We start from the raw sequence: 26,194 nt of genomic DNA, 5'->3' as shown, positions 1-26,194 counted from the left end.
AGAAAAAGATCTGCTGAACTTGTCTTCTGGATTCATGACTCATTCAGGCATCTTCAAACACAGATTGCTGTCTTCCAAAACAGAGGAATAGCCAGGTACTAACATGAGTAGGAGTAAACCCAGGGAGCTCCTAGGAATGGTGCTAGCAGGCCACTGTGGAAGAATGGGGTACAGGGAGGGGAGGCTTGGTTTTTATATGTTGAAGGATGGAGCCCCAAAGTAAAACTTGGTCTCCTTAGGAATATCTCTGCCTTTTTGGTCTACACAATGATTTTAAACCAAACAATACACTGACTATTGGTCCCCATAATATTTGTCAATCACAAGTATGACCATGATATGTTATCATATTACCTTGTAAAAAAAATTTGAAAAGTTACACTTTGGAAAATATGCTCACTTCTTCCAATAGCATTCATTAAGGCCCAAACAATTCTTTGCATAAATATTTATCATTTTCAAACCTGCACTTCAAACCACTACATAAACTCCAGATATATTTCATGTACAAATATAGTACATGTTTTAAAGTACATATAAAAATGTATACTTATGTCAAGCACAGGGGCACACACCTGTCATCCCAGAAACTTTGGAGGCTAAGACAGGATGACCACAAGTTTAAGGCCAGCCTCAACAACTTAGCAAGGCACTGTCTCAAAAAAGAAAAAAAAAAAAAAGGTTTATATACTTCTATACTCCTAATAAACCAAATGTATTGTCAACTCACAAAACTAAAAATTATTTTAAATTAAATTAAAAAAAAAAAACAGAAATATAAGTTCTACAATTCTTCTAAAGGCCATACAAATCATTGGGAGTCCACTGCTCTAGATATTCTATAGTTTAGATTTTTTTCACCTACATTTTAGGTGACCATAGATAAAAATGGAAACATGTAGTGATTTGTGTAACTATCCCCCTCTGGATTCAAACACTTGCTGTCATAACCAAAAGGCTCCATGTGTTCATGCAACAACAGAGGACAAGGAGATGTGACACACAGGAGAGAAGACACTGCTATTGTTTGCGACTTTCACACAATGTCCTCTTTCTGTCATTGTAAACCATCTACACTAAACTAGAATAAATTTACACATAAACTGGTTTTTGTTCTTGTTTCGAAAATGAATTCATTCTTTTGTTTCAAGAATAATTTTGAAAACCAGGTGATGGTGATGGGAGCAAGAGACATATAACAATGCAGGGGACAATGAGGTCCCTGGCACTGACACATTCTGCTGTGAAGAGACAGAAGAACACAAGTCATTCAAAAGGGGGTGGTGACTGAAGGGGAGTAAGGCTGGGGTTTTAGCTCAGTGGCAGAGCACCTACCTTGCAGGGAAGACCACCTAGTGTCTCATATCCCCAACATAACAACAAAGGAAAGTTAATATGGAAGTACTACGAGAAAGCGTAAGCAGTGAGCAGGGTGGAGAGTAACTGGTCTGTGGGAGGGGCAGAAGCTTTAGACGGAGTGCCAGGCAAGGGCTCTGAAAAGACAAGACAGAATGGATGAGAACTGGACAGTATCAGACATAAAATGGCCATGGTGGAGGCTCAGTGACAAGGAGGAGGTTGTGTGACTGGAGTACAGACAGGCTGGCAGAGAATGATAAAAGGTAGGCCAGGAAAACTCGGATAGCCAGACCAGATCCAGGGACTGGAGACAACAGTGGAGAGACTGGATTTTGTTTGAAATGTAGTAGGAAGACACTTGAGGGCTTGATCCTACATAGTGACGAGTTCTGGGTTATATTTGGATGGCCTCTCCAGTAGTTGGGTGCCCATGGTTTTAAAATTCACTCTCCCCACCCCATACACCCTACCCCCCAAGTCTCGGTAGAGACTTCCAATCCACCTTTGTGCATACAGCATTATGGTCTACTGTGGCCACTTGACCCTTTATCAAGGTTTCCCCAGCTTCACTATTCACTGATGTTATGGTCATCTCCTTTTCCCAATTCTGTTTAAAACACTCAGAAATTATGTATTACTTTTAGGAGTGGAAGCTGCCATCCTCTGTTCCTATACAGCAACATGTCCTAGAAAACGGAATGATTTTTATTTCCTCCCAGTACTCTCCCAGGGAGAAGTTTAACACACTTTACAATTTTTTCTTGAAAAGCAAAGTACCTGATGTTACTTCTCATTTCTGTTCCTAAAAAACGCAAATGGAAAAAAATCGACTTTCATGTACAAAGAACTGGTAGGCACACCGGATCTCTGTGGTCACGCTTTCAAATCTGTGATTCCGGAAAGGCTTTCTACACTCACTTAATAAAAAGGAAAAAAAAATTAAGTTTCTGAAGTTTAGTAGATCAAAGTCTTTTTTTTTTTTTTTTGACCCTTTTAAACCTGTAATGTTAGCAGTGATACTAATGCCCAATAGTATACACTAGAATTCAGGCTATTAGAAAACAAGGTCCTTCCAAGAATTCAAAAATTCTTTCCTTTAGGATTTAGAAGTAAAGTCCTGCTTGAGTCAATTGCTGACTACCTTCCCAAATTATCTTTTCAATCTTGGTTATCTCTTACATATCATCCCTTAGTCTTCACTCCAGGATTTCTTCCATTATTGAAGCAAGGTTCTTAACACTCCAACATGAAGTCCTTTGATTCATTAGTGTTTCTTAATAATTACCAGCATTTAGTCTTCTGTCTGAAAAATACATTATAGAGCCTATAATTTACTGTATGGAGGTTGTCCGTGGTGATCAAAAAGAAAAAGAAAAGGCAGCTATCTTTTTCTCTGTCTCAAGAGAAGGAATCTACTCTTCTTCTGGGCTGGACTTGTCATGTCTTTTACAAAGAGGAGGACAGAAGCAGCGCTGTGTGCCTGCTGGCCCTGAGTCTCAAGGAGTCCCAGAATTTCAAAAAGTTGTTTTGCAATTCTTTCCATTTGCTGACCTGAGGTCTCCTATTGCCCAGACAAGCCCAGGCTATCTTGGTGGAGGCAACCTGGCAGCTGACTATAGACTGAAGAACAGCCCAGTCAGCCAGACGTAGGGATGCATGACTGTAATCTCAGCAGCTTGGGAGGCTGAGACAGGAGATTTGCAAACCCAAGACCAGCCTCAGCAACTAGTGAGGCCCTAAGCAACAGAGATCCTGTCTCAAAATAAAGAATAAAAAGAACTGGGGATGCGACTCAGTTCTTAAGCACCCCTGGGTTCAATCCCCAATATGAAAAAAGGGGAAAAAAAAAAAAAAAAAGCCCAGTCAAGATCAGTGGAGCCTGTTAACAGCAGAATAGACTACCTAAGCCCAGCTCTAACTGACAATCCAGAGAATTGTAAAATAAATACATGCATATTGGGTCAAGTTACTAAGTTTTAGGATGCTTCATATATATCAAAAGCTAGCACTACCAAGGTGTTCAATGTTTCTCTCATCCAAAATAAAACAAAGATAAATAAGTATGTTTTCTTAAGAACTTTACCACATTTCAAATAGTCAGATAGGCAAATTGGCTTCTTGAGGTTACTTTCAAATTAATTTGGCCCACTTCTGACAGAAATCAACAAGCAAAATCACTACCATTTGCTTTCAGCTCTTTGAAGTAGGGTATACTGATCTGTGATTTAGGAAAATCAGTAAGTTGGAACTTATTTGTGCCTCCTTGCCCTTTCTTCCAATTAGAGATGTATTCCACCTCATAGCTCAGAGACAGCAAAATTGTTCTAAAATCTCTTTAACCATTGGTCAAAACCACATAGCATGACGTTCCTTCCTTGTGACATAATTGAAATGAAGTATGTATCTGAGGTCTCAATTGATCTTACCAAATGCACTGACAGGTGGTCGTTAGCATAATTTTAAGACACTGTTTTCCTGAAGTGGTTTCTGCAGAGGGATAAATCCCACAACTCATGTTGGGTTAATAACCTCAAAGTAGGGTAACTTTCACTCAAGCTTTTTAAAGGAATAAACCTTTGAACACTCAATGTGTATTTCTCAAACCAATTTCTGCCAGCATGCAGCAAATGATTGTCCTAGACAGGAGCTAGTCCACTTGACTAGTTAGTGCAACATTTGAAAAACTAAAGAGATGAGCTAATACTGGAATTAATAAATGAATTTAGAAAGGCTGCAGGATACAGGGTCAGTATAAATTTATCAACTCTAGTACCTACAACAATTAGAAAGCAAATGTTTTTAAAGTACTTGAAGCAGCATCAAAAATATAATCAGGAAATCAATGTAACAAAAGTTGACCAGCTTTCTATGCAGAAGATAGTACAGTATTAGTAACAAAGATGACTTAAAAAATAAGTGGATGATAGTAATATGTTCATAGCTTGAAGACTCATTATTGTAAAAGTATCAATTTTTTTCCAAATTTATCTATGAATTCAATGTAATACCAATAAAATTGTAACATGATTTTCTTGTCAAAATGAAACTGATTTTGTAATTTATAATTGCCACCAAATAACCAGCATAATCTTATGGAAGAACAAATTTTGGAAGGCTGTATTCTGCCAGTTACCAAGACTTATTATAAAGTCACAGATAGTCACAGTAAAGAATCGACTCAAGGGCAAACAAACCAGAGGAACAAATTTAAAAGGTCTAGAGATTCCCTTGTACTCAGGCAGCTGATTTATTTACACACCACTGTGTACTTGTGATGCAATGGGAAAAAAAAAAAAATAACCTTTTTAATCAGTGGTGCTGGGTCAAGTGGGTATGAGCATGAACCAAAACATGTGGTGACCCCGCACCTCACACCATATACAAAATCAACAGATCATAGATGTAAATGTGAAAGAAAAACAATACATCTTACTGAAGATAACACAGAGGAAGATGTTTGTTTTGAGATCACAAAGATTTCTAAACAAGGAAAAGTTATACAATAAAGATAGATGAATTTATTAAAATTTAAAAAAAATCTGTTTATCCAAATATTATTTTAAAGGGCAATCCACAATGTAGAAGAAGGATTTCCAAAACATATGCCCATTACAGGCCTAACACTATCTTTTTTTTATTTCCTATTTTTTAAATTATCTTTCTTTCATGAGGTAGAAGGTAGAGATAGAAGTCTTAAATAAGCAATCCATAAAAGAAATTGTCATAATGGCCACTACTGATAAAAGCATCCTCAATAATGTTCGTCACTAGAAAATGTAAATGTTACATTGAGAAAACACCTACATGTCAACCCAAATGATTAAAATCAGAAATAGAATACCATCTCACCCATTGGCCAGGATGTGGAACAAATGAATGTTCACACTACTGGTGAGAATAAAAATCAGTAAAACCCCTTTGAAAAACCGTTTTGCAGTATTTGATAAAGCTGAATAGACAGCTACCACATCAACCAGCAATTTCAGTGCTAAGATATATACCCAACACTATTATTATTAAATTGGCTTCTAATATACACCATAGTTTTGGTATAGGAAGGAATTAGTGCTGGGCGAATAGCTCAGTAGTAGAGCATGCAGGGCCCTGGGTTCAGTCCCTGGTGAAGAAGAAGGGGAGCACGAGGGGTGACGAGGGGTGAGGGAAGTATCTAAGATATAGATAAATGGATAAAGCCAGTTTGTGTAGCCCTTCAACCCTGGCTGAATTCATCCTACAGGGCAGTAAATCTCAAACCATTAGTAGGAAAAATCAAGAAAAAACTGAAGTTAGTATAGCCCAAATTCTGCATGAAAACTTGAATTTCTTAAGGAAACTGGATAGAAAATACCGTGTGCTATCTTTTAAATATCAGTGAGGTATTTAACAACAAATAGTATTACTGAATTCCACAAAATACAAATTACACTACTGCCATAACAATCTCAACTTTGTCTTATAAGGCATTATATATTTCTGATTTCCTTAGCTTTGATATCTATATAAAATATGTGACATCTGCATTATAAACTGAAATCTAGATCCCACAGAAGCAGACTGGTGGTGGGGCTGAAAGGGCATACCCTGCTCTGGAGATGATTCCTGCCATCCTCATAGTTCAGCTCCCATCTGTGTGCAATGCAGTAGTGGCTGTCACCTCCCTACCTCATCAAAATCAGTGAGCAACAAAAGCACATTAAAATCAGGAATGCACGAAAGATTTTGAGGCAACAAGCTTCTGTCCATTATCATTAAAAGTAACACAAAATTTAGTCAGCCTTTTTCAACCAGGGTTCCCCAAGATAATTATGCCCTTACAATTTTAATTTGAGTGTCTCTTCTCAATTCTCCCAAGGATGGCACAAAGCTAATACCATACTAGATGCATAGGACAGAAGTTACTTCATTGTATATAATAAATGCTATAGAGCATTAAGGATGAATCTTTCTAGTAAGTTCAGGATAGAAATAGCTGACATTCTATTAAATCTACAAATTAGGCTTTGGCATTTAATGTCTTTTCTTTAAGGAAAAAAAGCTGTTTTTATGGACCTGTGGATTCAAAGCCTGACCATATTCTTGGAGAAAAATAAAAACTTCGAGCCTGGAGAAATACTAGAATGAATGGCCCATAAATTTGGGGATGTCACAGAGAAGTTAACAAACAAAAAAGAAAAGAGCGAATACTGTCTTATTTTACAGTTCATAAAATATATTTTGAACAAAAAAAAAATCTGACTTAATAGCTAATATTTATGGAGCTCATTTAAAATTCTACCCAACGTGCTTCTACAAGGCAAGCATTTATTTCTTGTTTTAGAAATGAGGAGAATGAGATTCAGGAAAAATAACCTTCCTCACATAGAAAGCCAGTGTGACACAGGCCCTCCACTTCATCAACCTAATCACACCAGAAGCCTGTGCACCCTGTTACTATCTAATCTCACAAAAGCGTCTCCATCTAGGATTTGTCTTCCTGCTCAGATAGAAAGCAGAGGTTCAAAGAAGTAAAAGGTATCTGTTCATAAAGCTCAGAGCTAGCAAGTTCCAAACATAGTTCCTGTCACCACCAATCCTACAGAACCTCCCAAGCCATGGTTGAGAAAAAGCAAAGACGACCAAGAAGGCTGTTATGGGTGAACTATGTTTCCCTGAAAGTTCACACATTGAAGTCATCCCCAGTGTCTCCGAGGGAACTTAAGTTAAGACTCAAGTCTTTACAGAGGGAATTAAATTAAAATGAGTCATTAGGGTGGATTTCACCAATTTCAACTGATACTCGCATAAGATGAGGAAATTTCAACAGACACACATGGACAAAAGATGATGCAAAGAAATGGGGGGTGGGGGGAGATGGTCATCTACAAGTCAAGAGGAGAGGATTGAAATAGATCCCTCCCTCACAGTCCTCAGAAGGAACTTGTTGACACCTTGGATTTAAGCCATGAATGGAGACAATAAATCTGTCTCCATTTACATCATATTCTGAGTCCCAGTCAAAGTACAGTATACTTTGTTAAAGCAACACTATTAAACTAATGTAATGACAATTGCTAACTGAGATAAAGTTTAGATTTAAAACTTACATTCAAAATTCATAAACTCAAAAAGTATAGAATAACTATAAATTTGTTACATCTACATTTCTGCAGTTATTAAAGCTTAAAATTGAGGTTGGGGGATATAGCTCAGGTGATAGAGTACTTCCCTCGCATGCATAAGGTTCAATCTCCAGCACCACAAAAAACAAACAAACAAAAAAAAACTTAAAATTGCACCAAGACTTTTAGAACACCTTATATAATACAATAGATTAAAAATTCAATACCATTTTGTTTGGAAAAAAATCAATCAATAGCATCTATTGAAGGGTTAAATATTTTTAGGTATAGACTCCCTACTAAATGCCAGTCCACAGGTTTTTATGATGAAATGCTGATTCTTCAAAAAGTATCATAACTATAAATCATATATGTAACTACAGGTGTACTAAAAATCAATTTCCTTAACTCTATAAAGATAATTCTAGATAATGAACTTACACTAATAATTGTTTATAATGTTAATAGCTAACAAAATTGAACATACTTTTTCCAACTAACTGTTACATCATATTCTGAGTCCCAGTCATAGTACTTTTTAATTAGACCACTACATAGGGTATGTTTTATGAAGGTGAAGATAAAAATGATGATAAAATGATAATGAATAGGATCTATTTCATTTTCTGTTCTTGGTCTTTCCATGGGATGGTTAATGAGAAAGACACATGGAAAAATGCCCAGTGAATGTTAGTATTCTCATTATTATTATTAAATCAATTTGTTAAAATAGTTTATTGTAAGGCCAACATTAAATGTTAAAAAGACTCAGGCATGATATTTACTTAGTAGCTTATATAGTATTTTATATTATATGTGTTATGATTTAGATATGAGTTGTCCCCCAAAAGCTCATATGTGAGGCAACACAAGAAAGTTCAGAGGGGAAACAATTGGGTTGTGGGCATCTTAACCTAATCAGTGCATTAATTCACTGGTGGATTAAGTGGGAAGTAACTGTTGCAAGTAGGGTGTGGCTAGAAAAGTAGGTCACTGGGGTCATTCCTTTAGAGATTATATTTTGTCCCATGCAGAGCTCTTGCACTCCAGTACACTCTCTCTCCCTCTCCCCTGCACCCTCTGCTTCCTGTTAGCTCCATCCTGAGCCGCTTTTCTCTACTTCACCTTGGAGCCAAAGCTATGGAGTTAGCTGATCATGGATAGAACCACTGAAATCATGAGCCAAAACTAACTTTTCTTCCTCTCCTTTTTTTTAGAACTAAGGATTGAACCCAGAGTGCTTTTTACCATTGAGCCCAATCCCCAGCTGTTACGGTTTGGATGTGAGGTGTCGCTCAAAAGCTCATGTGTGAGACAATGCAAGAAGGTTCAGAAGAGAAATGATGGGGTTGTGAAAGTCTTGGCCCAATCAGTGACTTAACCCCCTGATAGGGATTAACTGAGTGGTAACTGAAGTGGTAGGGTGTGGCTGGAGGAGGTGGGAACTGGGGCGTGGCTATTGGGTATATATTTTGTATCTGGAGAATAGAGTCTCTCTCTTGGCTTCCTGATCACCATGATGTATGAGAGCTGCTTCCTTCCATCATACTCTCCAGCCATGATCATCATGTCCTGCCTCACCCCAACCCAGGAATGGAGCCCTCTGTTGACCTCTAAAACCATGGGTCCTCAAATAAACTCTTCCTCCTCTATAATTGGGCTGTTTGGGTCTTTAAGTCACGGTAGTGAGAAAGCTGACGAAAATACCAGCCCATTTTATTTTTTAGCTGGAGTCAGGGTCTCACTAAGTTGCTTAGGACCTCACTAATTTGTAAAGGCTGGCCTTGAACTTGTGATCTTCCTGCCTCAGCCTCCTGAGTCACTGGAATCGAAGGCATGTGCCACCATGACCAGCTCCTCTATATTTTTCTTGTCAGGTCTTTTCGTCATGGCAACAAAAAACTATCTAAAACAATATTGTAATCATAATTGCATTTTAATTACATTTTTTCATTTAAATGTTTCTAAGAAAGTAGTACAGACATAGATATATGCCCTAAGTATGACTCTCTTTTTAAATTAATTCTGCTGCAGCGGTGATGGCTCTTTCCAACTGTATAATCACGTCATTTTTAAGCTCACGGTGGTGTTCTTCATTTCTTTTTTTAATTTTAATTTTGATCTCTATTATTTCTTTGTAGGAGGCTACTAATATCTCAAAGCTGTATCTGTGTCCTCTGCCCTCCCTCATTTTCATCTCCCTGGTCTTTATTAATCTACTATGTTGTCTTCTATGTCCCAGAAAACCTGACAATACAATGACTTTACATAAGAATTTCTCACACTGTCACCCTTAACTCTTTCGATACACAATAAATATTTTAACCTGCTGTTGCCATTTCTTGTTCTCTTTACATTTCTCTTTTTCCTCATCAGACTTCCTTTCCATTCATCTCATTATCTTTTCTTCTTAACTCATTCTCTCACCTCATTCTGTTCTTTGATAAAAAAAACAATCTTTTTTTTCTGCTCAGCAACACATCCCTTTAACAAAAGTCTCTCCTGACCACTGTAATAAATGCTCTTCAGAAAAGGGGTTATCTCCTTCTGAATTCTCTGAACAGCTTCCTACTCCCCTGAGCTGAAGCGTCACTTCCTGGACTCAAGCCTGCTGATGTATTTTTATATGCTCAATCTCTGACAGGCCTACCCAAACACCGCGTAGGTCAAAAGGCACTGTGGCAAAGTGTGTGTGGGTCCCTTTTCTACAGTACCTGTGAGAAGGCTAATTTCATACCCTCCTGGGGTCCAGGCCTCAGGGTGCATTGAGCTGAAACTCCTCCGAGATGGCTTTCCTGAGACCTTTCTATGACTCCATTATCTGGTTCTCTAAAATGAGGAGTCAAGGAATATTGGAAAGATTAGTTGCCTGGATGTTGCACACATGCACAAAAAGTAAAAGGGCTCAAGACCCACAGAGTTTCCACAAATGGTGCAAAAGAGAAAGTTCATTGACCATTTTTCCAAATGGTAAATGTCAAAACAGTCAGGCTGGGACCATTAGCTTCTGGCTGTTCAGACAGCTGCCCACATCATTAGAGACAGCACTGATTATTCTTTTCCCTTCATCCTATTCTACTTTTGATGTGATGATGGAGACTCTGTATTCAGATTCTTATTATGGTCATCTGTTACTTTAATTTCCTTTGTTACTCAGTTTCTATTTTTCTGGGTCCTCAGGATGGTTTTATATTTTCATGGTAAAATGGGTGGGGCCCCTTCATGGACTTCCATTCAGCCTAACACCATTTGGTTTTCATTGTTGGGGACTGAACCCAGAGCCTCAAGCACACCAGGCAGGCATTCTTTCACTAAGCTACCTCCGCAGCCTAACACCTTTTTAAAAGAAAACTTAGAATTAAAAAATATGTATATGTTAATAGACATACAAAAGAGACATATACATGTATATAACTTTATTTAAGTCATATTGGCTTATCTCTCCTTAACTTTATTTCCATGCTCCTAAAATAAGAGATAAAAATAAGAGAGATTAATATTATTTGTGTTTAGGGCTTTGTTTAGCTACTTATTTTTTTTATTATTCTTGCTGCTGATCTCTTGGTTTTAAGAATTTACTTAATTTTACATTATAAATTGACAATTCTATAAAATAACAAGTATTTATTAATATGCCTAATTTATTACTATGCCAACCTACCTAAATAGTTTCTATTTCTACAAATGGTCTTTTTGAATGTCAGCATTTCAAATGCAGAAACAGAGAAGACCTCTCAACATACACACAAATACCACCCCCCCACACACACACACATATATACACACTGCTTTCTCTTTTTCTCTTTCTTTCTGTGTGTGTATAGATGTTTTATGGAGGCACCTTGTCTGGCTAGGGGAGCTATCACTTTTGATAACTATAATGCATATCTCCCTTTGATGTTTGCATGGGTTGTAAGTAGGCAATGGCCTTTCAGGTTGTTACCGTTGGTGGCCTGGCTTCCCACTAGGAAGAAAGAAGTAATTTTACTTGGTACAGTAAAGTAGAAAGGAAATTGAAGTAGGAAATTTGTACTATTTTTTTTTTCCTATTTTGCAGTGCTGGCAATGGATCCCAGGGCCTCCTACACACTAGGTGAGCACTCTTACCACCAAGCTAAAACCTTATACCTAAGCTTTTTATGTAGAACTGAGGATTGAACCCAGAGTCATAACCATTACCACTGAACTACATTCCCCAGACATATATGTGTGTGTGTATACACACACACACACACATACACACACACACACACACACACACACATATTTATTTATTTTTTTAATTTTTGAGACAGTGTCTACGTTACCTAGGCCAGTCTTGAACTTGTGATCCTCCTGCCTCAGCCTTCTGAGTCACTGGGATTACAGATTTGTGCCACCACATCTAGTTCTATGCTTTCTTATTTATGAATTTTGATGATGTGACTAGATCCACTTCTTTCTAGTGCCATCCACACAGAAAACATACAATTTTTGTTTGATATTTACCTTCATGAATGAATCAGTTAGTCTTTTTTCACTAGATGATTTATGATTTTTGAAAAGCAATGCATCCAGGGTTTTTTTTTTAAACATCTCTCATACGCTAATTAAGGGATGAAACTACAGATAGGAAAATAAAAATAAAAGAAGCTGATTTCATTTCTTTGTCTCAAGAGCAAACAATCTGAAATAAACTGAATATTCTTTATACACAGAGGCAAAACTGACTGCCCTTGGATCCTGATAAGGCAAACAGGTAATTAACAAGTAATGTGGGGACAGGAAATAATAACTTTTAACCTGGTAGATATAAAAAGAGATCAGGGCACTCCAATGGGGGAAGAGGTTAACAAAAAAGTAGTGGTTAAGTAAAGAATAATCTAGAAAGTATATTGTACAGGGCAAACTTAAAGTACAAAGACATCTGTCATTTTCATAATTAATTATAGCATTTCTTTGCACAGTTCTTTTCTTTTCATAAAGTTATATGCCACAGGATATCATTAATGTTTGCAATGACTATGAAAGAAGAGGGCAATCACATTAAGAAAGACCTGGAGAAAAAGCTCCACCATGAGATTTTAAAACCAAAATTGTAACACAGAAAGCAGAGGTACAATGGTAGCAGAAAGAACTCAAATATATGAAATCTCTTTCCAGAGGCAGTCCAAAAAACATAGCTAATCACTAGCTGTAAAGCTCATTTACACAGAGAATTTTACAGACATGCAATAATATTGTGAATAATAATCATGGTGCAAAGAAGATAAGGTAAAAAATGAAGGGTTTATTGAATAAAAGAAAATGGAAAGAGGATGAATCCTAAGGAGAAAATCATTTTAAAGGTCACTAGACTGTCACTGTACTGGAAGAAGAGAAGGTGAGATTACCAAATTTTAGTTTAAAATATATATGCAAAGCTGGCTCAGAGTAGAAACAGTCCATTATACTTTGCTTTACTGGTGAGCTATAAACCAAGGTCCCTAAAGCACCATTAACACAAGAATCAAGGATGGACACATAAATTCAGATACCTTATTGAGATGCATTAAAAATACCTACTGGGGCCAGGAACAGTGGCACACACCTATAATCCCAGCAACTCCGTAGCCTGAAGCAGGAGGATCACAAATTTGAGGCCAGCCTCTGCGATTTGGTGAGAACTTGTCTCAAAATAAAAAATAAAAAAGACTGGGAATGTAGCTCAGTGGCAAAGCACCCCCTGAGTTAAATCCTCTGTACCAAGAGAGAAAAAGAACTACTGGGGAAAAAATAGTAGGAAGTGTAAGACCAAAAAGAAAACCTAAAACTTTTAATTTCTAAACAATAGAAGTTTAGGAGATGTGTGTGTGTGTGTGTGTGTGTGTGTGTGTGTACAATCATATATTCAAGATTATAAATATGTGTCTGTACATACATAATCTTTATAAGAAAGCTTTCCACACGGACTATATCAGTATAATTCTCAATCTTTAGTTTGTATTCAGTACAACTATATCATATGTGAACTTCATTGAGGTAACAGAGATTCAAGTTTGAACACTGAAATTAAATTGACTCGGGAAATTTTTTCATGCATAAAGTATAAAATAAGCACCATTAAGTAAAATTGCACATATCATCTTCATGAAGTGCTTAAACCCTGAGAAATCTACCATGTCAATAGGACACGATTTACAACCTACATAATAATGTGTTTCTTAGCATAAATCCATGATTATTTTTCTAATTTAATCCAATTTGTAGCATTTTCCTTGGAGATAAAATTTAATAAAAAGACGTGCTCCTCAACAGCATCTCTCCGGCATGGAGGAGAGAAAGCAGTGCAGACTAACCTATCATGTCACCAGATGAACGGACTCCTTCAATAGAAAACCTCTTTCAGAATTAATGGCCTGCTGCACATGATGAGTGCTCAGGAAAGGAAATATTTATGGTTTTTCTCCTAACTTCTGACCCTTGAAATTAAAAGCACTTTCTCCACCTCCTCTGTTCCAGTTAACCCGTAGGAAAAATGTCTCTCTTTATGACAGGGAGAAATTTTTATGGTACCCAGAGATACAGCTATATAGATAAGTGATCCAATTCAGAGCTTCCCAAAAAAAGCCTGCCTCCCAGTAGTGAGAGGAAGCAAAGGTTCCCCCGGACACCAGGGGCGCTGGACTTTGCCTTGACTGCTCATCACCTAGCGTGAGGTAGAGGGACCTTCCAGCAGGATAGTGAAATGCCCAATTAGGTAGGGTCTCCAAGGGGCCTCTGTGTCTGACAATAAGCCTGAGAGCTCAGGGATTCTCAGGACCCTGGCCTTGTTACAAACGCAAATTCAGCAGCCACCACTAGTCTGGCCTCCTGGATAGTCCGAGAAAGATGGCTTCCAGCTAGGTAAAGTCTAGGGAACAAAAGACTTATTTCTCTCTCCTATTAGCTTAGAGACAAGTAAAACAGAATGACTCTACCACAATCGAATTATAAGTTTTTTTTTTAAATAAATGTGAATCATAATAATTATGTATTGGTAGGATATATATTTACTATAGATATAGTGTGTGTGTGTGTGTGTATGTGTGTGTGTGTGTGTATAATACTATAATGCATTGCTATAAATACCCTTTTTACATGAAAAAATAGTACACCTAAGAAATAAGCAAGTCTGGGATTGAATCCAGGGGTGCTTAACCACTTAGTCACATCCTAGTCCTTTTTTATACATTTTTATTTTTGGGGAGTGGAGTACTGAGGATTGAACTCAGGGGCACTCAACCACTGAGCCACATCCCAAGGTCTCACTGAGTTGCTTAGCTCCTCGCTGTTGTTGAGGCTGGCTTTGAACTCTAGATTTTCCTGCCTCGGCCTCCCGAGGCATGCACAACACACCAGGCACCATAATCTTTTTTAAAAATTGTTCTTTTTGAGGGCTGCTACTTTTTTCTAAAGGGGGTTGAGCATAAATTACCACTCTTATATCAAACAAAAATAAAAATGAGGCCCTGTGCACAAAGATAAGTAATCATACATACTTCATTGAAAGTCACAGAATACATTTTCTTTTTTAAAATTCCTTCTCATTAACTTACTAAATATGGAAAATTCAAGGCCACACTATCCTCCCCTGATAATTTATTTTCAGAAAGCTAATGCTTTCTAAATATCACCATTTCAAGCATTCATTAAAAATTATTGGGGGATTGTTTCTTAATAATGAAATGCAAATATTAAAAGTGAAGGGAGTGTTAATTACTTGAAAATGTGAAACCATTTGCAGCGTTTAAAACAAATTAAGGCTATTCTACCATTAATTATTTCAGGACTGAAGTTAAGTCTTAGTCCTCTATGGTTTTTACATATGGAATTACATTAGATATGACACATATGTGAGGCACGCTTTTTCTTCTTCCTACTCTACATATTTTACTGTGATGTGAGCCATATGTTTCATTACAAAGGGTGGCATGAAAAGGCTATTGCAAGAGGCGAAACTCTTGATTCAGATTTCAGCAATACAGAAAGTCCTCTTCATTAAAAACACATTATTGTTTTGCTTCCAGGCATTTACCTTATGTTCCCAGTAACACCCTGACAGTTCGAGATTAAAAACATCTGGAATGTAGACATTAAGATTTTAGGGATCATGAGTCTAACACTAAAAACACAGACCATTATGGAATACTCAAAATAATGGGCTATTTGGTGGGGATGGGGAAATCACATGATGAATAAATTAATACATAATTACTTAATGATTAAATCCATCTCATGACTGGGCATAAAGATACATAAGTTAAAATTTGGGATCCTGATATTATCTCCTACTTAAAAACTAGGCAACATCTAAGATAATGTCCTGCTCCCATATAAATTTTAGAAGTTTGTTTTAGTTGCTCAGTCTAATAAAATGGCTACCTAGCTTCCTGTTAGGGCTAGGAAGTGAAATCAAATAACTTTTCAGCTAAAATTATGAAGTTCACTATTTCTAAATGCTAAATGAGGTTTAAATACACGAATAGTGGTTTAAAGGTATATACACAAATCATCTGATGCTCTTTCATCCCAAGAAGTGGAGCATAACCTACTTCCCCTGAGCAAGAGCTAGAATAGCAACTGCTTCTAGCCGACAGATTGTTAGATGATGGACCACCTACAAATACAGCAATATAAAGACTGCAACTTTGAATTAGGAGTGTGTTCTCCCAGACCCTGCCCCACTCTCCCTCTCCAGCTAACTAACTGGAGATTTCTGAGAAAATTCAGGTGACCTATGGAGAGTCCCATATGATAAGGAACCAATGCCTGCCAGCAATCACATGAATGAGCTTGGAAGTTAAGACCATCAGTTCCATCAGTGGCCATGCCACTGAGCCTAGCCACGGATAAGCCCCCAGTCCAGCCTTGAGACGACTGCAGCTCTGGCCAACATCTTCACTGCAATTTCATAACAGATCGTAAACAAGAACTCATTTGTTAAGTTACAACAATATTCCTGACTCACAGAAACTGTTAAACTTGGAGTAACTTGTTACATAGCAATAGCTAGCGATTACAACATGTAAGGAGAACAGGCTTTGGTGAGACAGAGAAAAGACCCCGAGAACAAGTCCTGGTCTCCAAACCTACAAATATGACTTTTCAGGTGTATGGTGCTCAATAGGGTCACACAGAATCCCCAGGCCTCGTTTCTTCATCTACATACTAATATTTCAACCAAAATGATTGGTTGAAAAGGCAGAGTTCTAAAGCTATAAAGAGGAAGCTGTAACCTTGAAGTAATAAGAGAGAACCATCAGAACTGCCCAGCATTGGGGGCAGTCTTGAAGGCCATCTTAAAAGGGCCTGACTATCCCAAGATTTCAGAGGGAAACCCAGGGAGAAAACCTTTGGTTTCTTTCAATTCTAGTATGCTATGTTTCTAACTCTGGATTGAACAATAAATAAGTAAATAAAGTGATAATGTGCCATATCAAAACAATCAAGCATATATAAGAAATTTAGGTTAAATAGTCCCCATATTGTTTGAATTCCTTCAAAGGACTCTAAACAGAGATAATTTCCATTTGAACCCTAACTTACATGTACATTTATTGGAGCTTCTTTTTTTATATATAAAGGCAAAAATCAGAAAATATCTGAATGACTATTAATGAAGGTACACCATATATTACGGAAAGTTAATCATGATCTGCATGATCATGTTGATGATCTAAGGTGTTCATTTCAGTAAATGAAAAGCACAAACTGTGAAACTTTTGTTAGGGATCTCAAACCTGGACATACACGAGAATCAGTAGGCAGTTCATTTTTTTGGATGCTGAGGACACCACCCAGCTTCATAAAGTCAGAATATTTCAAGGTGAGATCCAGGAATCAGTTTGTTTAAAGCTTACCAGATGATTCCAAGGGTACAGCTCAAGTTGAGAATCACTCCCAGTGTGATCTTATATGAGTTACTGAAAAGGCAAACAAAATCCAGTGCTGTGCTTATACCAGTGTATAGGAAAAGATACAAAAGGAAAAATATAAATAAAGCTAGTGAGGACTGGAGTGGAAAGGAAATTACATCCTTTGTTATTTTTTGTAAAGAACATAACTATAACATCAAAGGGCAAGAGAAAAGAAAATATTTCATAATTTTTCTTAATTAGCTATAAGGTCTGGAAAAAACGAAGATAATTATTATAATATGCTCTCAATTTGCATCTTTAAAAGTCACTAAAACTTTTTATTTAATTTTTTTTGTAGTGTTAAATGGACAGACAGCATGCCTTTGTTTTATTTATTTATTTTCTTTTTATGTGGAGCTAAGGATCGAACGCAGTGCCTCACATATGCTAGGCAAGTGCACTGCCACTGAGCTACAGCCCCATCCCACTAAAACTTTTGAGCTATAAAAAGATGGACACCCGGATAAAAAGTAAAAATTTTAACTAAATAATTTTTAATCAATAGCACAGAAGACTACATTTATCACTGACTTTTTCCTTAATAAATTATCTTCCCCTAATTATAAAGACAAAATGATACAATCTAAAACTTTCCACTGGAAGAAATATAATTACAATATGCATGGGATTTATAATTCTGGATTGATTATTAGAGATGAAGAAATCTATATTTTCTTTTAAGATAATAATGAAACTGATATTCATAGAATTAAATAGTGTTAGTTTTTGCAAGGGAGTAATACTCTGACTTACTTAGATAAGTGTAATGCTGCTTTTTATGCAATAACGCTACATAATTGTGATGTATCCTCTGTGTTTCAAGGGTGTTTGTGTAAATGGTAGGAGTTAGAGAGGAGATATTTGTTCAAAAGGAATCTAATTCTTTGTGTCAGCATAATGCCAACTTTTATCCATGATTCATGAATCATCCAAGGAAACTATATCATGCTACGCTGAAATATTTTTACATATTTAAATGTTTAACATCAAGAGAAATTAAGATGACAAGTGCTTTAAATCATGTTTACTAGGCATTGTATTAGGAAACATTTCTGTTTCTGGTATTTGTTTGAGTTCATTCAGAATCTCTTTACTTAGTCATCCTCTATTTATACACTTTACTTTAGCTTTTTCGCAATGCTACAGTTTTGTAAACAGGAGTACTGAGAACTAAATGGAAATTGCAAAAGCGTAATTACAGCTGGGTGAGAATGTTAAGCACTCACTCTTGAGTTTTAACCTGTGACTGTTTGGGATGCAGAGTACCATCAATCAATATTTATTGAGCATCCACAGGGTACGTGATTTGGCCAAGACGGCAGACAATAAAGGCAACCGCACTCGTGTGGATGGAGTTCCCTTCCTTTTGAGAGGGGTGGAAAACAGCCAAAACTCTAATGTGATAGGTAAAAATATGTTTCCCCCACCACTCATTTGAATACCAACCATGATAAAGCAGGTCTCCTCCTAACAATTAGCTCTCAGTATGAAAAATGAAACCGCAACGTTCTGTGAATACTGATGTCGGAAGAAAAGGAACAATTTTCTTCAAAGATTTTCTCTTAGAAAAGTTTATTGTTTTCCTTTTTGGAGGAAGGAAAGGAGGGAGGGTAGGTGCTTTTCTTATTTCAAATTTATATTGTTTTATAATTGTAATACACATTTAATATACAATAATATGCTCCTACCTTCTGCCAAGGATGTCAATCACGGCAAGCAAATGGATTCTCAAAGAGTTTTTAAAAAATTAAATATTCAGATAAACAGAAAACAAGAAATGGTCTATAAAATATTAACATGTTAAGATTTTGATATCTAAAAAATGTTTGCTTCAATGAATCTTCACATTTGGTATAATCCTCTAAAAAGAGAAAGAAGATCAACCATCTACTCTAACTCAACAAGACAATTATAAAAAAATAATGAGAGACACTCCAGTCAGAATGTCCATCATCAAGAATACAACCAACAATAAATGTTGGCAAGGATGTGGGGAAAAAGGTACACTTATACATTGCTGGTAGGACTGCAAGTTGGAGCAACCACTATGGAAAGCAGTATGGAGATTCCTCAGAAAACTTGAAATGGAACCACCATTTGACCCAGCTATATCACTCCTTGGTTTATACCCAAAGGACTTAAAATCAGCATACTACAGTAAATGCAGCCATGTCAATGTTTATAGCAGCTCAATTCACAATAGCTAAACTATGGAACCAACCTATGTGACCTTCATTAGATGAATGGATAGAGAAAATGTGGTATATATATTTGATGCAACATTACTCAACTTTAAAGAAGAATGAAATTATGCCATTTGTCAGTAAATGAACAGAGTTGGAGAATATCATGCTAAGTGAAATAAGCCAATCCCCCAAACCAAAAACTGTATATTTTCTCTGATATGTGGATGCTAATTCACAATAAGGGGCAGTGGGGAGGGGGTGCACTAGGAAAGAACAGAGTTACTTTAGACTACGTAGAGGGGAGTGAAGGGAGAATACGGGTGATGGGGATAGGAAGAATAATAGAATGAAACAGACATTATTACCCTATGTATACATATGACTGCATGAATGATGTGATTCTACAAAATGTACAATCAGAAAGATGTGAAATTATACCCCATTTATGTATGATATATCAAAGTGCAGAAATACATTCTACTGTCATGTAAAACTAATTAGAACAAATTTTTAAAATTTAAAAAGTGAAAAACAAAAAAATGAGAGAATGAGCTGCGGTTGTAGCTCAATGGTAGAGCGCTTGCCTACCGTATGTGAGGCACTCAGTTTGATTCTCATTACCACATGAATAAATAAATAAATAATGTTCATTGACAACTAAAAAAATAATAATGATGAGAGAATTTTGTAAAAGAAAGAAAAAACATGCACTTTGATTTTCTATCCAAGGGCCATCCATTTTTCTATCATAAAGTATAATCTCTCTGAACTATACGATATAAAAGATTCATTGATTATTAGACATTGGTACAGTAAATCCTTCAGTCTAGGAAATTAATCAAGAAGCTTTGGCTAAATGCAAAGTCTTTGGACTAAATTCAGACAAAAATAAAAAAAAAATCTGATATTTAACTTTTTAAGGTACATTTTCATGGAAATGTATATTGTACCTTTTAAATAGTGTATTTTCCACTGATTATGTTAATGTCTTTTCCTAAAAATGCTCATTTTTCATGGGTAAAAAGTTAAGCACACACTCAACTGACAGGCAAATCCAACAGAAACACAAAAATTTTTAAGATTTAATCACCATTCACTGAACTGAACAAAAATTCTCATTGCACACTTCTTTTCATACTGGTCTTTATTTTTTAAAATTCCATCCATTTCAGCTAAGTACATTGATTTTCATAATCTCTTTATCATTATTTTCCTAGTTATTTGCAAGCTTTTTTTTCCCTGTTATAGAGGAAAATCAGATATAAAAAGATATGTGGTTGTGTTGTTTATACTAAAGACTATCTCTGTATCATTTATAATTTTTATAATTTATAACGAAAAGTGTTTTATTCTTTAATATATCAACAGCAGTGTTTTATTTGTCATGGTAAAACACAAAATCTATCTTTTTCTAACGATTGACAGGTGGCAAATTTAAGTCAAAGTGGTAAAATGATACATAGACTTAAAATAAGTATTTTTAGTAAGAGCTAAACACCTTAGGGACTTCCAATGTAAAATCCTGTCCTTGGTTTGTCACTGGGAGATTTGTGGGATGGGCATAGTAATCAGGAGTTTTTTGTTATTGTTGGTTTTGAGGGATTTTTTTAGGGATGCATGAAACTGAATCCAAGGCTAGGCAAGCACTCTACCACTGACCTACAGTGGAGTAGAGTGTCATAGGTGTTTATTTTATACATGAAAGAATACTACTCAAAATTCCAAAGGCCAAAAGGAAAAATATACCTAACTGATAATTATGAGAGAACAATGTCCTCAAACTGCATGTACATGAACATAGAAACCTTTCTAATTGTTTGTTTATTGGTACTAGGAATTGAATCCACTGAGCTACATTCCCAGACCTTTTTATAGTTTGTTTTGAGACAGGGTCTTGCTAACTTGCTTAGGTGCTGGGAGCCATCAGCCAAGTAGGTATGACAAATTCCTTGCCAGCTTACTCCCATGCTGTCTAGTGGAAGGACTTCTGAAAGGTGACCTTGCTCAAGGACCAGGGCAGGATCCGTGTTTAGGGTGTTCCCCCTTTAGAATAGGGCAGTTTAGCATAATAGGAGAGTAGGGTGTTTCCCCTTTAGAATAGGGCGGTTTAGTAATAGGAGATTAGGGTGTTCCTCTTTTGGAATAGGGCGTATCCTGCTGCTGAGTTCCTCTTGAGTGCTTAGGGTCAGACAGTATATTTTGGGAGACAGAAGCCCATGCGGGGAGGATTTTGGCAGAGTAGTGGATTTGAGAGAGAGTGGATTTGGGCAGAGAACGTGGATTCCCCCAGAACGTGTTTGTAGACGGCCGGTGTGAGTTCGGGAATAAAGAATTGCTGTTTGAATCTACAAGCGGTGTGGAGACTCGTGATTTGTGCCCAGCCAGAGACTGCGGCACTTAGGGCCCTGCTAAATTTCTGAAGCTGGCCTTGAAACTAGAATCCTCCTACCTCAGCCTCCTGGGTGGTGAGATTTCAGGCATGTGCCATCACGCCCTACTCAACCTTTGCTTTAGATGATAGAACTAGTAATCACAATTGTGAGCTGAGTATGACTGGAAAATGTCAAGTCAGACATCAGTCAGTTCCTAACATCAACTAATAAATCAACCAACCCGAGTACCTCATTCAGAACACCTAGGATCTCAGTTTACCAAAACAAGCAGAGTGGGGTTATAAACTAATAAACAGTGCTTCATCAACTAACCAATATAAGGAAATATCAGATTGTAGGAGTTACTAACCATTAAAAACTATTATTTAGTCCAATGGGGGTTGAAAGGGAGAGGGACCAAAATATGATGGCACAATACTTTTTTCCTGTTTCTTCTTAGATAATTTATATTGTTATAGTTTCAAGTTCATCAATCTTTCCTTCTGGAATGTCTTGTCAGCTTTTAATCCCACCCAGTCTATTATTCACATCAAGCATTATAGTTTTCATCTCAAGAAATCCAATCTGGATGGATGGATGGACAGGTATTTGCATGTTACTATGTATGCTTTTAACATATAGGAATATAGTTAACAAACTTGTTTTAATGCTCATCTGATAACTCTAACATCTGTCAATACTGAGTCAGTCTCAATTAATTTTTCCTCAGCAATTAGGGTATTATGTTTCCTGGCTTTTTTTGTGCCTGGTAATCTTTCATGGGACACTAGACACTGTTAATTTTATTTGGGGGATGTTAGAGATTTTTGTGCTTTTATAAATATTCTTGAAAACATTTTTTTTTTTATTCCTTTAAGTCTTGTTTTTAAGATTTATCAGTTGGGATGATCTCAACTAAGATTTAGCCTAGAGTCCTCCTGTCTCACCCTCCCAAGTCACTGGGATTATAGATGTGCACCACCACAGGACAATTTGGGTAATTTTTTCATATGCATTTGGTCAGCAGTCTGCTGAATCTATAGGGGGAGCATCTGCACACCCCCGGAGTCCTCTCTGTCATGGGTCTCATCTCTATTGCTGTCCTGAAAATTCTACCTGCCTTAGTAACCTAGACTCAGCTGCATCTCTCCAATTCAAGGAGTCTTCCAGACTTCAATCTGGTTTCCTCTCCCTATGTTTACCCTAGAAATTCTCTACTAATTGGGGCTAATTATGAAACCCACTGGTTAGTTACCTGTCACTCAGGTAACACTTTCCTTAATTATCTTATATCAACTGTCCTGAGGAACAGTGTTTCACCTATTTTGTCTGTTTTATGTCCTGCCTTAGGCTCAAGAATAAATTGGTCAATCCATGCCTTATTCCACTTTCGGTATATGCACAAAGCCAAAGTCAGAACTGTCTTTTCACAACTCAAATTTGATCATGTAAATCCCCTGCTTAAACCACTTCATTGAATTCTCATTAAAATAAATCCAAGGTTTTTACATTGATTTAAAAATTGACTTCATAATTTAAGTCTTTGCTTTTCTAACAAATCCTCCCCACAACATACAATAATCATAATTGAGAATTTAAAAGTTGCAATTTCAAACGTACAAAATATTTTAAAATTATATTTGTAGATGTTGCTCTTTCTACCTAGAACTGTCCTCCCTGCCTTGGCTGCTATGAACGTCATATTAGTCCATGAATAATCAACACAAATAGCTCTCTGAGAAGCCTTCCTGCCAGTCATCTTCTCTTCTCTCTTTCACTCCTTCCTCAGTGCTCAGAGGAATGCATTATCCACACTCCTGGTAAGGTGTCCATCACTTTCTTCCATAGCTATTTATTTAAACTTCTATTTCCCACCTTGTACCAGTTTCTCACTTGAGCTTTCCCATTTATAAAATGGAGACAATAAAAGGTGTCCAACAGTTGGGGCACATAGGATACACTTATGTTAACTGATAAACTGGCACTATTATATAATCCATTTTTTTCCCTTCAGTTTGTGGAAATCTTTGTTAGGTCATATACCTGAAAAGCATTTGGGTCCATTTACTAGTCTAAAATACATATGATATCAACACTACATAGAAAATCCTAAAACAAGACAGAGGTCAGTGTCTTCAGAATGACAGATTAGAAACTACACCAGAGAGCTAACAGGAGGAAGCTAACAAAATAACAAACAGGGAGCCCTGGGGACTATGTAAAGGGTTTTATAATTCAACATTAATGTAACAACATTACCCGCGTACGATCAAATGTATGTGAAAAACAAAGGAAGAAAATATAATATAAATGAGTAATAGCTCAGCTATTGACTACAGAGATATTTCATTATAGGGTGGTATATTTTCAGTTAAAAATATATGGACTCTAAAGAGAAAATTAAAGTTCCCCCACCCACCTTCTATTAGAGGTGGGGAAGAAAGGGAAGCAAGCTTTCATAGTGAGTCAGGGTCAAATAATAATTCACAAATCTTCATTAGTTGTTATGTCCAATGATGCTTTAAACAAAGCACTCTAAAATCCTATAGAAGGACTAAATCCTTAGAAGGACAACTGACAACATCTGTATTTAAAATACATAGCTGGAAAAAAATACTTCAGAACATACAACAGAGGGTGAAGCATAATTTTTCAAAACAACGTTTCTGAAAAGAGCCTTTCCTTCTGATAGGGTCTGTTTAAGCTTTGTTTACTTTCTCAGCAAGAATAAAGGCCTTGGGCAACATTTAATTAAAATGTTCCCTAAGCTTTCATGCTTCCTGAGGCAGTAAGACTGGGAACACTGAGATAGTCTTCTCACTGTAGACTATGAAAGGGACAAGCAGGGATAACTTTGAATTCTCCAAAAATATGTAGAGCAAAGCCACATCCCCAGAAAGGCCAGTTAGGTGAGATGTCACACATGGCAGGTGTGGAATATGTGAGTGGTGTAGATTAGGAAGCAACTGGAAAGGCCTTAGCTACATGCTTTCTGTTATCTCAATTAACACCACTAATTTCTGAGGTCTAATAACCTGTAGGAGTGAAGGATTCTTATAGGAGTATAAACTATTATTAATTCAAATAAGATGGTGTTTCATTGAAGCTGGGCAATTTCTAGACCCTGGCAGTAAGTAAACTCCATGGAAATGAATTAGAAAATGCTTAATGTGTTGAAAATTATTAGTTACGACAAAAAGAAATGGTTTGTTTTGGTGACATTTTTTTTTCCCTCTTTGAGCTTTAAAAGTAGACAATTACACGTAGTTACAGAAACCAACATGGAATTCCCATGGTTTAATAACTACGAAGAAGGGTAGGATCCAACACAGAAGATTAGAAGGAAATAACCTTGATATTGGGACAGTAAAACAGTGCGACTGGACCTTGGAACAAGCCACAAAATTGTACTGAGGCTCATTCTGCTGTGGGTAAACTGGGATGCTACCAAAATTAAGAGATACTACAAATAATATGCATTTTTTAAAAAAAATATAAGCAATGATGATGATGATCCAAGGTGCTCTAAGATACTTCTAGCAGATGTATACATGATATCCTCAAAACAGGACAGGTGAAAACCAGGGATCCCATTTAGGGAGAAATGTCTTCAAGCAGTTAGAGAAGGCTTTCATCTTTTAAGAAGTCCTATCCTTTAAGTTGTTATTTAACTTTCTTATTAAGTGAGTTTGCCTATGTATAAAATTCAAACAGGGATTGCCTACCTCACACATTTGCCCTCCTTCATATTTCCTTCTGGAAGGAAGCAAGCATCAAAGGGGAAATGGGTTCAGTGCAGACTGGTTGTAATTAACAGCAAGAGCTTTTTATATCACCATGCAAATCATTGATATGCTTCCTTTTCCATTATGTGAAAGAAAAATAACTTTGTTTATTTTGCTTTCTGTCAAAAAAAGTTTCATTAATTTCAGGAAAGATTTTAGAGCTAGTGTCTTTGTATTTTAATATAACTAATATTACCCTACAAATATTTCCTGTTCTGAGCAAAGCAAGTGTTAATTTTTGTAAGTCAATCCAACATTTAGCAACATTAATCAATGGATATATTTGTCAAGGACAGTGGCAAATGAAAAGTGGTCACTTATTATATATTTATTGACAGTATTGGGATTGAACCCAGGGGCACTCTACCACTGAGTTATATCCTAACATCCCTAGCCCTTCTTCATTTTCATTTTGAGGCAGGGTCTCACTGAGTTGCCCAAGCTGGCTTTGAACTTGGAATCCTCCTGCCTTAGCCT

Source organism: Callospermophilus lateralis, chromosome 2 (genome assembly GCF_048772815.1).
Source record: "Callospermophilus lateralis isolate mCalLat2 chromosome 2, mCalLat2.hap1, whole genome shotgun sequence".
In the NCBI taxonomy this organism is placed as follows: Eukaryota; Metazoa; Chordata; class Mammalia; order Rodentia; family Sciuridae; genus Callospermophilus; species Callospermophilus lateralis.
This window is presented reverse-complemented; position numbering follows the sequence as displayed.